Consider the following 14,270-nt stretch of genomic DNA (forward strand, 5'->3'; position numbering starts at 1 on the left):
CCCGCCCTTAGATCCACAGGGTTAGCCAGTGGGTGTCTTTAGTGGGCTGCTGTAGGCCTGCGGGTTTGACAGCCTGAGCAAGACCTGGCATCCCCAGCCAGTGTCCTGAGCAAGGCCTGGCCTCCCTAGCCATTGTATTAGGCCAGGAGTCATTGTGACTGGTGGCCATTTTGAGTGACTGAGGTGATGGTGGCCATTTTGTGTCATGAGAGGGAGCTTTCCAATTGCCTACTTGATGCCTCTTTGGGTGCTTCCATTTGAGGCCATTTTAGGGCTGGTTACTGGCAGCCATTTTGAATTGCCTGGGCACTTTTCCTGGCAGGGGGTTATCGCTGCCCTTGATATTGGTCCTGCCAACTGGGTTTAGTGGTTAAGAGAAGCAGGGCTTCTATTTGGGGCTGTTTGCAGGAGCTAATAAGCCTCCCAAGAAGGGCTCTGGCCTTTCCAAGGGCAAACAACATGCCAAGAGGCCCACCTCATGGTGCCCTCTGGTTTCCCTTTCATCTTCAGATGATGAGGAAGCTGGCCCTAGTTGGCAGGAACTTCTGGACAGACTTGTTGCTTTGGAGAAGCCCCAGTGTGAGCAGTCAGCCTGGTCTCCGCCATTTTAATAGCAGTTTTCATATGACTGCTCATGATATTAAAAGTATACAAGCCTCTGGAGTTTAAAATGGCTGCAGCACTGCTAACCAGAGAGCCCCTGTCATTGCCAAATCCTGCCCTGGAGAACCAGGCATGTACGGAATTCCACACTGGAATGCAGAGGCTTTGTGATGCGACTGGTCTTGCTATCCACCCATGCTCTGGAAGGTCCAGAGTAATAAAGGTCTCGCTGAGTCACCCCCACTTAGCACATTCCTGTCCCTCTTCCCGTGATGAGATTTCCTATCCGTGATTGAGGAGTTAATCAAAGGGCACTCATAAGCATGTACAGTCGTTCCTGGCAAATTGTATCCCCTCCCTAAAAACACTTAACCTGGCTTCGGTACTTCATCAGGAAAACTGTCCCTTTTGTGGAGTGCTGGAACTAGTTTTGCATCTGCTTGCACGCACGCTGACAGCCATCAACCAAAGTACTTGAATCCTTTGTTACACATAGGAACCGACCATTAGACTCTTTGTCCTAACTGCCAGGAGAACTCTCCTCTGCCTCAGGGCACATTTTACCTATAAAGGCAGGGTCCTGGCCTATTCAAATTGTCCAAGCTTCCTGGCTTCTCCCTTAGGGTCATCCCCCCTAAGTCTCTCTTCATTCACGCTTGCTCGCTTTCCTGGCTCCACAAGCACTGTTCCACACCTCTCTCTGGGCTGACGATGCGGGACGTTTGAAGCTTCTCTCCTACGGACTGGATCCCTTCTCCAGGATAGGTAGATATAATTACTCCCTCTTGCTCTATTCCCACGCTTCTGGCTATTATTTCCTAGGACTCTCTCTGTGTGTGCGTGTGGTTATTTTCCCCAGTAATTGGTGTGTATGTGCATGAAGTTCTGTACTTTAAAATAAAAGTTATTGATTGATTTGAAGCACCAGACTCGCTTGGCTTATTGGGACTGGGACCTGGTATACAAAGGTGATAAATTCCAGTTACCGCCTCTCGTATAGCTGTCTTCCTTGCGAGCTAATTCTCCCCAATAAATCATATTTATGCAAGGAGACCACTTCAGGTAACACTGGGGTGTGGCTAATGCCAACACTGCTGCAGCATGCAAAAGGCCAGTGTAGGTGGCTTCTAATGCTTTCTTTAATGACGTGTTGTCTCACATTTCAGCCCTTGAGGGTTCATCAGGCACTCGTGGCCTTTCAGCTCTACCAGATGGTGACAGAGCAAGAATTTCACCTCAGGTACATACATGTGCATCTTTGGACGAGGCTGGGGGGTCAACGGACATTGGGCAAGTGGCTATCCCAGTGCAACCTTTGGAACTGGAGGATAAGTCATCTTTATCCCAACCAGGGGGTGCGTGGCCATGGGGGTCCTGAGGCCAGGCTGCCGCCCCTGTGCCCCTGGGCATGCCGCAAGCACCTTATGCTCAGGTGAGCACAATACCATTGGTGGGGCCCAGTAGCTTATGGCTGCAGTGGGGCCAGCCCAACTTTCTGGGTTCATTGCCTGGGGTGGCCAGTTGGCTGCCCATGTCATCCCTGTCACAAGGGGGTATGAGCACACTTGCCCCTGTTGGCTCGTGCTACAGTTCCCCATGGTCACCCTACGGGTCTGTACCTTTTAGGGCCTTGCCATATGGGGATATGCCATGCCTCTAGGGGACCATTTGACATCTGGGACCAGATTCTAAGGGAGGAGTATATGGATATCTTCTCCCTCCTCTTTAGAGAATTAGAAAAGAAGGACAAGGAGGATCTTGAGGAGCGTGACAAGGAGTAGCTGAAGCACCGCAGGGTGGATAGGACCTGGGCGAACTGGTTGCTGGGCTTTCTCATATATGCAGGTGTCATAGCCTGTGCCCAGCCATGGAAGGCGCCCCCCCCCCTTTCAGTATATGGACGTCATACACAGGGGGTATTCTGACTTTGTTAGTGCAACTTGGCTGCAATACAATGAAGAGTTTCACATGCACGCTGCTCTTAACCACTCCCTCCCATGGGATCAGGTCCACCAGCATGTGTGGCTGCAGCTCATGTCCCTGGCTCGGCCCAATGCGGGAGATTGCTCTGATAGTGGTCACCTGGTTCAGCGGTCTTCTACGCCAGTGACCATGTGACCTTCCGGGGATCAGGCCACATTGGCTCATATGTTATGCTGGGACTTTGCTTCCCAGGGGGTTTGTTCTAGGGAGCCATGCAAATTTCGACATGCGTGCCCAATTTGTTCTGTTCCTCGTGCATTTACAGTGTGTAAGCAATCTGGTCAGGGTAAGAGGTGGGGCCCAGATGTCTCTGGCTCTTCTCAGCAGCACGAAGGCAAAGGGCCATTGCCACAATGAGGTGGTGTGCAGGTCTGTGTGCTCCTTGTCCGTTACGGCGGTTGGCGGTGGTGTTTTCTTGTTTGTTCTTTTTCAAGTTGGCATTTAGGCGAATGCAGGCGATTTTGGTGTTGATAAATTGTTGATTGTTTGACTGTTTCTGTAGCAGGTCCTGGCCCTGGGGTGTCTCGCAGTGGCGGACCTCAGTCTGTGTTCCAAGCCTTCCCTGCCGGGTATGTCAAGAAACTTGGATTTGTTTTGTTTTGGGCCCATGGCAGGTGTTCCATGGTGTGCATGCTTCCCTGCAGATTTGCTGAGCAAGTTCTGTTCTGCTGGGGTACAAGGCTTCCCCGCCGGGTGTGTGCATGAAGCTTGGGCCCTGGGTTGCGCTAGTTCAGGACTCGCCATCTGTGTGCAATGAGTTTGGATGGGAATTGTTTGTTAGCAAGGGGTTTCTATCTGCAAATCATGGCTGCATTTGCTTACCTCTCCCGAGGGAATGGTGGAACAACTATTTGCAGGAGGTGAGGCAAGGGTTCGGGTGACTTTATACCTCCTGTGGGGCACTATGGCCTAAGCAGAGGCTTGGCCTTAGTGGTGGCAGGTAGGAGTTGGGAAATATGAGTAGGCCGGTGACCACCCTTGGCATATCCCCATTGGTGGGAATTGGGGTCTGTCAGGAGTGGCTGGCTGCTGTACGTCCCAGTTGCAAGGTCAGATGCGCTGGTGGGGAACCCCTGGACAAGCCGGTCCCCCCTGCAGCTGTATGGGTGGGTTGGGGAGCTTTAATGGGGTAAACCACTTAGCCAGGCCGGCCAGGCTCCAGCCATACCACAAATGGCTCGCATCTGGGTCTGTCAAGGGTCACCCATATAGGCTGGGGTGGAGGTCCTGGAGTGACCCAAGGTCCCAACCTGTACTGCTAGTTAGGTCCTTGCCTTGCTGACAAATATGTTGTTATAATTTAATAAAGTGGCCATTTAATCCCCTACACTTGTGTCTGCCACTTCATTCCGACTGGGGGGCAAATGCTCCGACATAATAATTAATACACCCCCCAAAAGGAGGAGCAGAGAATTAGCTATTCAAGACTTTTGAATATGTGGTTCAATTTTAAATTGTTTTCCCTCATGCTTCTTTATTGTAAAAAAAAAAAGATTCTTTATTGTCCCCCTGCTTTTATTAATGCATATGAATGTTATGGGACAAGCTTCGAGGTGATTCCCACAATGTTTCACCATAAAGATGGCTTGAAACATGCAAAAATATCCTGATTGCTTGCTATTGGCAGATCTCCCACTATCTTTTGGTGCAACAGCTGAGATAAAAATGGAAACAGTAGACTTAACTCTGAATGCTCTTTGTAATATGAGATTTATTCAGTTTATTCTTTTTACTGCCCTTTTATATTAATTGTGTGAAAAGATAAGTGAATTCCATAGTTATTGAAACAACTTGCAAAAAATAGGCATTGAATTTGACTGAAGTTCATTCAAACTGTTGTCTAAGAGACTAGCATCTAAGATGGGGGGGGGAAATGAACTAAATTGCAAGGCTCTTTATTAATCTATGTGCTTGTTTGCTAAAAAGAAAATACAATTTAGGTTAATTTAGCTATGTAGGCTATTGATCTAACAGCCTGGAATGGATGGCTGCATCATAAGTGCCAATGTAGACTGGAGGAATTTTAGCAAGTAATGTTGGATTTGACCACTAGCCTACAACTCAGTGGAGTAAACATTGAAAACCTACATTACTATTAGTGGTTCCTCATTTCAAAGGAACATCAAAATCTTCCTAAAATTCCATTGCTACTGATCTAACTTCTTTTAAATGAGATAAAAGCAATAATTAATCTTTCCAATAATCATGCCGAGTTGTATTATGAGCTGCTTACTGTTTCAGAGAGACTTTTTCTACCTTTGATCTAGAAAACAGCAGCAACAATGTTTCATAAAACTGCATTCTCATCCTGGCTTGCTGCCCATTACCAAAGCTAACAACTTCCATTGCATGTTGCTGTTCTCATAAGATACCTCTTCTTCCTTCTGACGCTCACATGTTTAGCTTCATCTCTTAGTTAGGCTAAGCATTACCCACCTTAATCTCTATAGATCAATGTTTCATATTAATCAGTTGAATAATACAATTTTGCTCTCTTGCCCTTTTTTGATATGATGTTGGATGGAAGATATGATTTGGCTGTGTGTTGCAGTTAGAATTTATATTTACTTTTCAGTGTAGTTTTAAAGATAAGAATCTGTGTTACAGCCCACTTTGACTTTGCTGGCTTGCACACCTGGGCCACTACAGTTAGAACATTTGCTAAACCTTTCAATGTTGTGCATGTATGTGTAAAATAAATAAGCCTTTTAAGAATGCCTCCCAGTACACTATACTAATAACACTTCTAACCAGATGACAATATGACTTATTGTTATATTATTTTGCTTTGGTTTGGATGCAAGGTATGAGTATTTTCCATACTTATGATAATGGAAAGCTGAGCCAAAGATCTGCAAATAAATTCACATACGAAGGCAGTATTGTCTAATACTATGTTGATGAGGTCAATTTTGTGTGGTGTATTTGGAGTCGAGGTTAAATTGGTAGATTGTAGTTTGCTGCCCAAAAGAATTAGGAGATTGCCCTAGTAACTTTAGAGAGCTTATATTGTCTGCTGTAAATTTTGAGGAAAAGAAGAGATTATTGGATCCTATCCATTAAGAAGCTGGTCTGTTAGGGAGAACCAAAATTTCTGAAGGAGCTGATGTCCACTTCTGGTTTTCCACAAATGGAGTCTGGAGTTTTCCTGAATTATCCCTTTGGAGTGGAAAAAACCCACTTTGGAGTGGAATTACCCACTTTGGAGTGGAAAAATTCCTCCATGAATTTTCTGTGGCTGCTTCATGCCATTCAGGTGATTAAGCTCAGCCCTTTAGCTGTTTTCTCCAGAAAACAGCATGATTAATTCAGCTTATTGCATGACAGAAAATACAGCACTGGACATGTCTCATTTTCAGAGACATAGTGCTTTATCCTATATATTAATTGTTAGATATTCTTGGTTTTACTAAATTAGACTATTGATCCATCTAACCTAGTTTAGTATATTATGACTGGAAGTGGCCCTCCAAGCTTGACTACTAAGGCTGAATTTAAATGTGATTCTGGCAATGCAAAATAGTTTGTGAATACAGCTTCACTTTTACACCAGAATTCCATAGCCTGTGTATGTGTTGTGCTTGTTGTGCTGATGCACTAATTAAACATGCATATGGTAACAGGCTAGCCTGAACAAGATTCCAGGAATGTGCTTGTGTGACTGTATAAGTTGTTTTGCTCTACAGGCAACTTCTGGCTTCAGTTTCAAGGTTCTACCATCTCATTTTGCTGTTTGTGTAAACCAGAGTTTAACTCCAGCTCCTTAATTCACATCATTTAAGTCACTCATCCGCTTATCTGAAACCTCACAGAAGTACACCTGCCACTGAATGTGGAAGATCACTTTCCAACCTCAAGATAAAAATGCTGCTTCTTTCAGAATACTTATTAAAACAGCAAACAGATCAAACTTGTAAAAATGTGCTGCTGTTCTTGTGAAAGTCACCAGAGGTGAAAGCATGTACCACAGATGTGCACAATCCATTACTGTATATAATGTTCTGCATAATAATGGGATCACATGAGGGAAAGTTGATTTTTGATGGCTTGAACTGGCTCTCCAGTTTGTTCTACATCTCTCACTGAGCCTCTTTCATATTTCAGAACTGAAAGGCATTTTTAAATACATTAGTAAGGGCATGTTTGGAATAGAAATGAAGTCATTTTTGTATCAGTCCCATTCTTCCCTTGTCTTTAAAAATAAAAGCTTTACCTTTTATCCCCCCACCCCCTCCTCAGAACTGAAGGTGCTGTGAATCATGGGCTCCCCCAAGGAAACTCCAAAATGGGGAATTCCAAAGCTGGAAAAAATTACCATTTAGACTGTTCTGTTTTCTGTTATAGTGCTGCTGTGTTTATGCTTCAGGGTAGCTCCAAGGAAAGGTGTATTGCAAATAAGGTGGATTGAAAAGTGATGGTGTTGGCTGGTTCCTGGTTTGATCTAGTTACAATGGTGTAACATCTGTGGGAACTCTGAGAACTCTTCTTTCTCTTCTGTGCTATTTGTACAAATAACCAACAGTCAATAGGCAAAAACAATGCTCTCATTCATGCATTTATAACAATATCCCCCATTACTAATTTGTTTCTCTCATGTGCGCTCAGTTCCATAGCACAGTAAAATGTATCTACAGCAGCTAGACCACAGTTCAGACATCATGAAGATACCAGGACTGAATCTTCATGGGAAACAACCTGATTGTCAGGTTCCTTTCTTTCTCCTCTCATGCAACTCAAAGGGATTGAAGGCTCAGTCTGTAACTTGTTTAAAGCCTTAGTAGGGAGAAAAATTGTATGTAAAAACAATAAATAAATTCAGGCACCTCGCTAACTGAGGATTGTCTCTTTCCCCAGTAAGTGGAATTCTTAACCATCATTTAAGCCTAGTTAAATTACTGGATTTTGGATATCAATTGGGACTCCTTCCTACGTAAGTTTTAATTCAGTTGGTTTTGTTTATCTGCATTCAGGATGATGCACAGTCCTCAATGCAGAGTCCTGAGTAATGGGACTGTTTTGCCAACTCTTTATCTTAACAACAGAGGCAAAAAGCAATGAATCACTAGCATCAACTTCTTGCCCTCACAATTATCTGTAATCAAAACTGCCAGTGACTCACTGGTGTTTGATCTGAGTTGCTTCATGATTCATTCCCAAATTGCTTTCCCAACGGAAGGACAACCTGTCTTGTTCCTTATTTGCACATTTCTTGAGCCCGATTCAAATGTGGTCTCTATTTTAAGACCAGTTATCATTGTGACTTCTGTTTGCTTTCCAGATTTCAAAAACACAAAGCAAATAGATGATGTCAAGTATAAACACATTATTGGAAACTTTTGTTATCCATGCGTGAGAGATAAGGTGTATAGCACTTGACAATGCATTTACCAATGTGACAGTTAATAACGAAGACTACTTTTATTGTCAACCCTTTAGGATAGGATGAATATAGTTTTATTCAAATTCACCAAGGTAAAAATTGTAAAATGATAGCAGAGCTAGATGTGGTGCTCAAAATAGTGTAGCCATTAGATATAAGGGTGTAGCTCTTTTTCTATTTTCTATTTTTTTAAAAGCTCTATGCAATTGATGAAAAATAACATACATTTAAGGGGAGAGTTTAGCATGAAAAAAATTGTCATGATGATAAACTCTCATTCTCAAGGAAGCAGCAAAGCTGAAATGAGGATTTTTGAGTCAAAATAGCAGAGGGATGTTTCAAAATTATCACTCATTAAAAGCAGCAATCTTCTTTTCTTTGTTCTGCTTAATTATGCATGGAGCTGCCTTAGACTGTTGCTCCATTTAGCCACGTTGTCTATTCTATCTGGCATCAGTTTTCCAGAGTCTCATGCAAGTCTCCCCTCTTTGTTGTGGAGATGCTAGAGACCAGAGGAGAAACTGCATGCCAAACTGGCCCAAGCAACCACTTGGGTGGCTTGGCTTCCTGATTACTTCATGGTTTGAGTGGGGGAGAAGGAAGAGCTTAATGCATTTCAGGTGATAGAGCATGAACATTACATTTACTGATTTACTTCTGTCCTTGTTTATTTCTTTAGGGGTATTCTGGAGATGAGAAAGTGCTTTATGCAATATTTTGGAATCTGATTTGCCCCCCCCCCCCATTCGGAATGAAGAGACAGACACAAGGCTTGGGTATAAATTTGGGCCATTTATTGACCAACATTAAACTTAATAACGGCAAGGGTATAACTAGCGGTACTACAGGTCAAGACAAGGGGTCAATTGGACCAACTCCTCGACCTGCTTGGGCGAGCACCCCCTGCCCCAGGTGCGAGCCATCCATGTGAATGGCTGTAACCCGGCCGGCCAGGCGAATGGTTCCCCCCTTAAAGCTCCATACAGCCCAGCCATGAAGCCCGAGGGAAGGACTTGTACAGGGGGTCCCACAGGCAGTCTGCCCTCTCAGCTGGCAGCCGTACAGCCCGCCAGCCAATCCCTGACAGACCCTTATTCCACACCAATGGGGAGGTGCCACTGGGTGCTCACCGGCCCGCTCTGTCTACCCAAATCTAACCTGCCACAGCTAGGGCCAAGCCTCTGCTTAGGCCCTTGCACCCCACAGTTAGCCTAGTGCCAACCATCACCCTTGCCGTCAGTTACCACAGAATATTGTGTTCCCTTCACCAATAGGTGAACACCGACACCTCTGTAGAGGTTGGCAACTTCGGCCCTAATGCCAGGAAAGGGCAAATAAATACCCTTCCTGCTCCCAAAGCCTTTTAAAGGGCCATTTTGGCCTTATGCCATGACCCCTGATAACCTCTGTAGAGGTCAGCAACTTCAGCCTTTATGCAGGGGCGTGGCAAATAGATGCTCAGTCCCTCCCGACAGCTTTCTCTTGGGCTCTGTTGGCCAAATGCCTAGCCTCAACCTAGTGGGTCTCCATCTTCCCGCCACACTGACGCGGAAGCATTGCAGACCAAGGTCATCACCACCCAGGTGAATGACCCTTCCCGCCACCATGACGGAGAAGCACAGTAGACCAAGGTCACTACCATCCAGGTAATAACCAGAACGTAAGGCGGAGGCGCACCTCCCCTCAAGCCATCAGGCCACTACTTGCCTGGGCGCTGCAAGCCTGTGTGAGCCTGTAAGGAAAGGGCCATGCCCTGCGAGACAAGGTCAACACCACGTGGCGAATGACCAACATGTGAGGCGGAGGTCCGCACCTCCCCTCCAGCCATCAGGCCACTACTTGCCTGGGCGCTGCAAGCCTGTGTGAGCCTGTAAGGAAAGGGCCATGCCCTGTGAGACAAGGTCAACACCACGCGGCGAATGACCAGGACATGAGGCGGAGGTCCGCACCTCCCCTCAAACCATCAGGCCACTACTTGCCTGGGCGCTGCAAGCCTGTGTGAGCCTGTAAGGAAAGGGCCATGCCCTGAGAGACAAGGTCAACACCACGCAGTGAATGACCAGCATCTGAGGTGGAGGTCCACACCTCCCCTCTACAATCAGGCCACTACTTGCCTGGGTGCTGCAAGCCTGTGTGAGCCTGAAACGAAGAGGCCATGACCTGTATGCCAAGGTCAACACCACGTGGTGAATGACCAAAATGTGAGGCAGAGGATTGCACGCAGAGGCCCTGTCACTACCCGATTGGCATCCTCTTGGCCTGATGAGCCACCCAGAAAATCATGCTGTGTCCACATATGAGGCTTCAACACCTCCTGCAGTGAATCACAGCACCTAAAAAGAAAAAGAAACAATTAGACACAACTCTTTAAAGCGTCAGCAGGGGTGCACGTATGCCCAATACACTGCCTACGATCACCGACCTACTCTTTGGTCCCAGATAGCCCAGTGCAGTTGCACTGCTCGGACTCATCACAAGGGCCCACCTGAACAATTGTACCCCCACTGTCACTGATCCATCTTGGAACACCTAATATGAAGGGTCACTGAATCAGTCTCAAACTTCAGGTCCTGTGCCCTCAGTGCACACCCAGACAGATCTGTGAGGGATTGGGCCACCAGCTCACTCCTCTCAGAGTTCCGCAGAAGGCCATCAGTGACGTTACATGAAATAGTGCAGACTCAAATCCTGATAGGCACACCTTTTCCCAAACAGAGCCTAAACCCAGGCTGCAAGTCTGTGTGAGCATGTAAGGAAAGGTCCAGACCCTATGAACCAAGGTCATACCACCCAGGTGAACAAACTGAATGTGAAATGGAGGCCGCTCCACCCTCCAGCTCACAAGGGCACCCAGCCTATGCATGCAAGGGCCATGCCCCACAGCCCAGATTATTACTGCACGTGTGAATAACAATATGTGAGGCAGAGGACAGCTATTCCCCTCAAGCGCACTGGGCCACCCAGCCTATACATGCACGTCTGTGGGGCTTGTAATAGAAGGGCTGTGCCCTTGGAAATTTCAACTCATTACCCCCTGGTGAATGACCAGGAGTGAGGGAAAGATCCTCATGTCCCATCAAACAGAAATAACAGCTGGCCATCATGTTCCTTGTGGCTAAGTGCAGTGTCAACCAGACCCTTCCTTAAGGGCTTGGGTCATCACTGTGCAAATTCTCAAGAATCTAACTTTCACACCAACCATTAACATCATGTAGCCCCAGAAAATGCCCAGGCCAACATCAAACGGGGAGGTTTACTGGTGAACCTAAAGGCGCATAAGCTGCCTGATGGCTGCTACTGGATACAAGGCGAGTCCCTTAATTTCACCCCCCCCCTATAACTGTGGGATATATCCACTAGCCATAACTCCTACAGACCAACCTATGCCCCAGCCTAGAGACCTCCATCTACTTAGACATAGGTGCACCGTGTGCTGGGGGCTATATCATCTGGTTGCCAAACAACCACAGCCATCCCTGAAGGCCTAGCTCAGAGGAAATCTGAGGGACAAGCTGCCTGTTGCATCTGCAGTTGAGGCTGGGTGTTGCTTTGAAACATAAATGCCAGGACCAGTCTACGGAACCCATCTCAAAATCCTATATGATTTGGATGAAAGGGTTAGGTATGGGCATCACTGCCTAACTGTCCACGTGAAGTGTGCTGAGGGGTTATCTAGTTCCCTCCCCCACACCAACTGCCAGGAGGATTGGAAAATTCCAAGCATATACGGTGTATAGTAAGACCCCCAGTCTGACTGGTCAATGGGCCACTGCTCAGCCCACCAGCGCCCCTGAACTAAACTCAGAGCTGTTAAGCCCCAAGGCAGCAGAAACTCCAAGGAAACTCCACCTCTAGGTATCAACACCCTGGAGACAAGGCTCAAAGCCCAGCCAGCTGCTGAAGCTCCCATAAAGGAGGCCGGCTGGCAGCTGCCTGGTCCATGTATAGTAAACCACCTTAAATCTAATTCACTGTCTCTCTCCTCAGGTCTACCTCATCCTTCTCCTCCACTTCCTGAAGAGGAGGGTTAACCCCCAAACTGCTGCTCCCTTTATGACTGTCCCTTTATAACTGAATCAAGAAATAACTCAAGACGCCAGACTATAAACTCAAAGGCAATACCCAAGAGGATACAACCCAGGAGTCTAAACATGGGAGCCTGGAGACTGTTGCCTGACCCCAGGAGCCCCCACAGTCATGCACTAGGAGCCAGTGGACTTACCTATCTGCCAGTCAGGTTCACTGTCACCCTCACGTGACTAGGTTACAGCAGCCTAGGCCAGTTCTGCTACCAACGTCAATTATGCCAAGGGTGCAAAATTGAGCAGGGGTAGGGGTTTACAAGCTACCACCCTGAGCGTATAAACCCTTGCTAAGCCAATAGCAATAATATGTGAAGCAATCTGCCTTTCAGATGGCTGCAAGCCACCCCCTACCCCAGCCTCAGCCAGGCCTTCACAGCTGTAGCTGTAAGTACTTTCTCCAATAGAGTAAAAACGTTGGGGAGGAGGGGGGCTAGATAAACTAGAGGCCTGCAGGGACTGAGCCTAACCATGTTTCAGCCCTCCTGACTGATGGACACTGATAGCCCAGTATTTCCTTACTCCATGTGGCCACTTCATCATCCTCAAAGGTTAACTGTGCAGGTAGGGCTGCTTTGCAGGATACATATTCAGTGGCTGTTTGCCCTTAGCAGGGCTCCTAGCCTTTTTATTTTTTAAATTTATAGTGGCATGATGGAAATGTACAGTAACACAATGTACTGCAGTAACACATACCCCCAAAATGGAAGCCCAAACACTGTGTAAACTGCAGAGGCCTCTATAAAATGGCTGCCAGTGCTAGGCTAAGCAGGCCACAGGATGACACACTCAAAATGGCCACCCCAGCACAGCAGAAGCTGTAAAAGCCTCACCAAAATGGCCTCCACTGCCAGTAAGCAGGAGGCAAATCAGACCATATAAAACCCACACTCAAAATGGCCACTGCTGGAGCTGTGCATATTGTAGATGCCTTCTCAATAAGGCTGTACTGCCAGGAGGCAAAGAAGGCCACTGATGCCACATTCGAAATGGCTGCATCCAACTGAATAAACTGCCAAGCCTTTTCACAAAATGCACCCCCTGCTGCCTGAAGGCCTTAAGCAGAGCTATTGCTGCTAGAAATACTCCCTCCCAAGTAAGTATAAACGGGGGGGGGGGGGGGAGGAAAACAGCCTAGACAGAGAGGAGGCTTACCAGCATCCACCCTGCTAAGCCAGGAGCAGTAATGTAATCCACCCTCAGATGGCTGCAATTCACTCCTGCGGCCTACAGAAAAGCCTATTGCTGGTCTGCTGAAAGTACACCCTCCCAACAAAATAAGGGGAAGAAGAGCCTAATTAGGCTAGAGGCCTGCAAGGACTGGATATAACCCTGCTTTAGCCCTCCTGACTGATAACCAACAGTCCCCAAGTGTAAATAAGAAGAGGATATTATTATTATTATTATTATTATTATTATTATTATTATTATTAATAATAATAATAATAATAATAATAATAATAATAATAATAATAATAATAATAAACGCTGCCAAACCACAGAGCCTGGCGCTGGGCCCTGGCTCTTCTCCTGTTGTTTGAAGATATCAAGCAGGGGACTATCACAGCTTTCCCCAAGAAGGTAGCTATAGCCACCTAGCCCTGAGGGCCTGCAGTAAAACTGGCCTCAGAGGAGCTCGGCGGAGAGAGCTTGATATATGCTCTGCTCAGGCCGAGCTTTCAAAGCTGGCTGAGCCCTACAGAGGCGGAGCCGCTCTTTACAGGGCCAGGCCCCACCTCCCAAAGCCTGGATGCCCAGGAATGTAAGGCTGTCTTTCCATCCGTGCAGTGAGGCAAAAGTGGCACCCAGCCTAAGCATGTTTCACATGCAGCTGGGTGTGCCATCATGTGTATAATAAAATATGAAGGTTTTTGGAGGTAAAGACAAAAAATTCTGAAATCAGTTTAAATTCCTATTTTTTTTGTGTGTGTAAGCCAAAAGTTTTAGTTATTAGCTCTGAACAACTAAAATAAGAATTGTCATGTACATTTCTTCAGAAGCACTATGTTAGGAAAGCCTTATCAAGCTGTGCAGGACACTGAAGGACAAACTACTGCTGAATATCTCAGGAGAAGTGTTTGAAGCTGAAGTAATGCCAATATAGATCAAGAGGGGATGAAAACCAGTGTAGGATGGAGAAAGTTTTTACCATGATATTTGAAAATGAAGTCGAAAAGATAGCTTAAAAGTAAGTGGTCTGAATTTTATGAAACCTGTGTTTT

Source organism: Eublepharis macularius, chromosome 3 (assembly GCF_028583425.1).
Source record: "Eublepharis macularius isolate TG4126 chromosome 3, MPM_Emac_v1.0, whole genome shotgun sequence".
Lineage (NCBI taxonomy): Eukaryota > Metazoa > Chordata > Lepidosauria > Squamata > Eublepharidae > Eublepharis > Eublepharis macularius.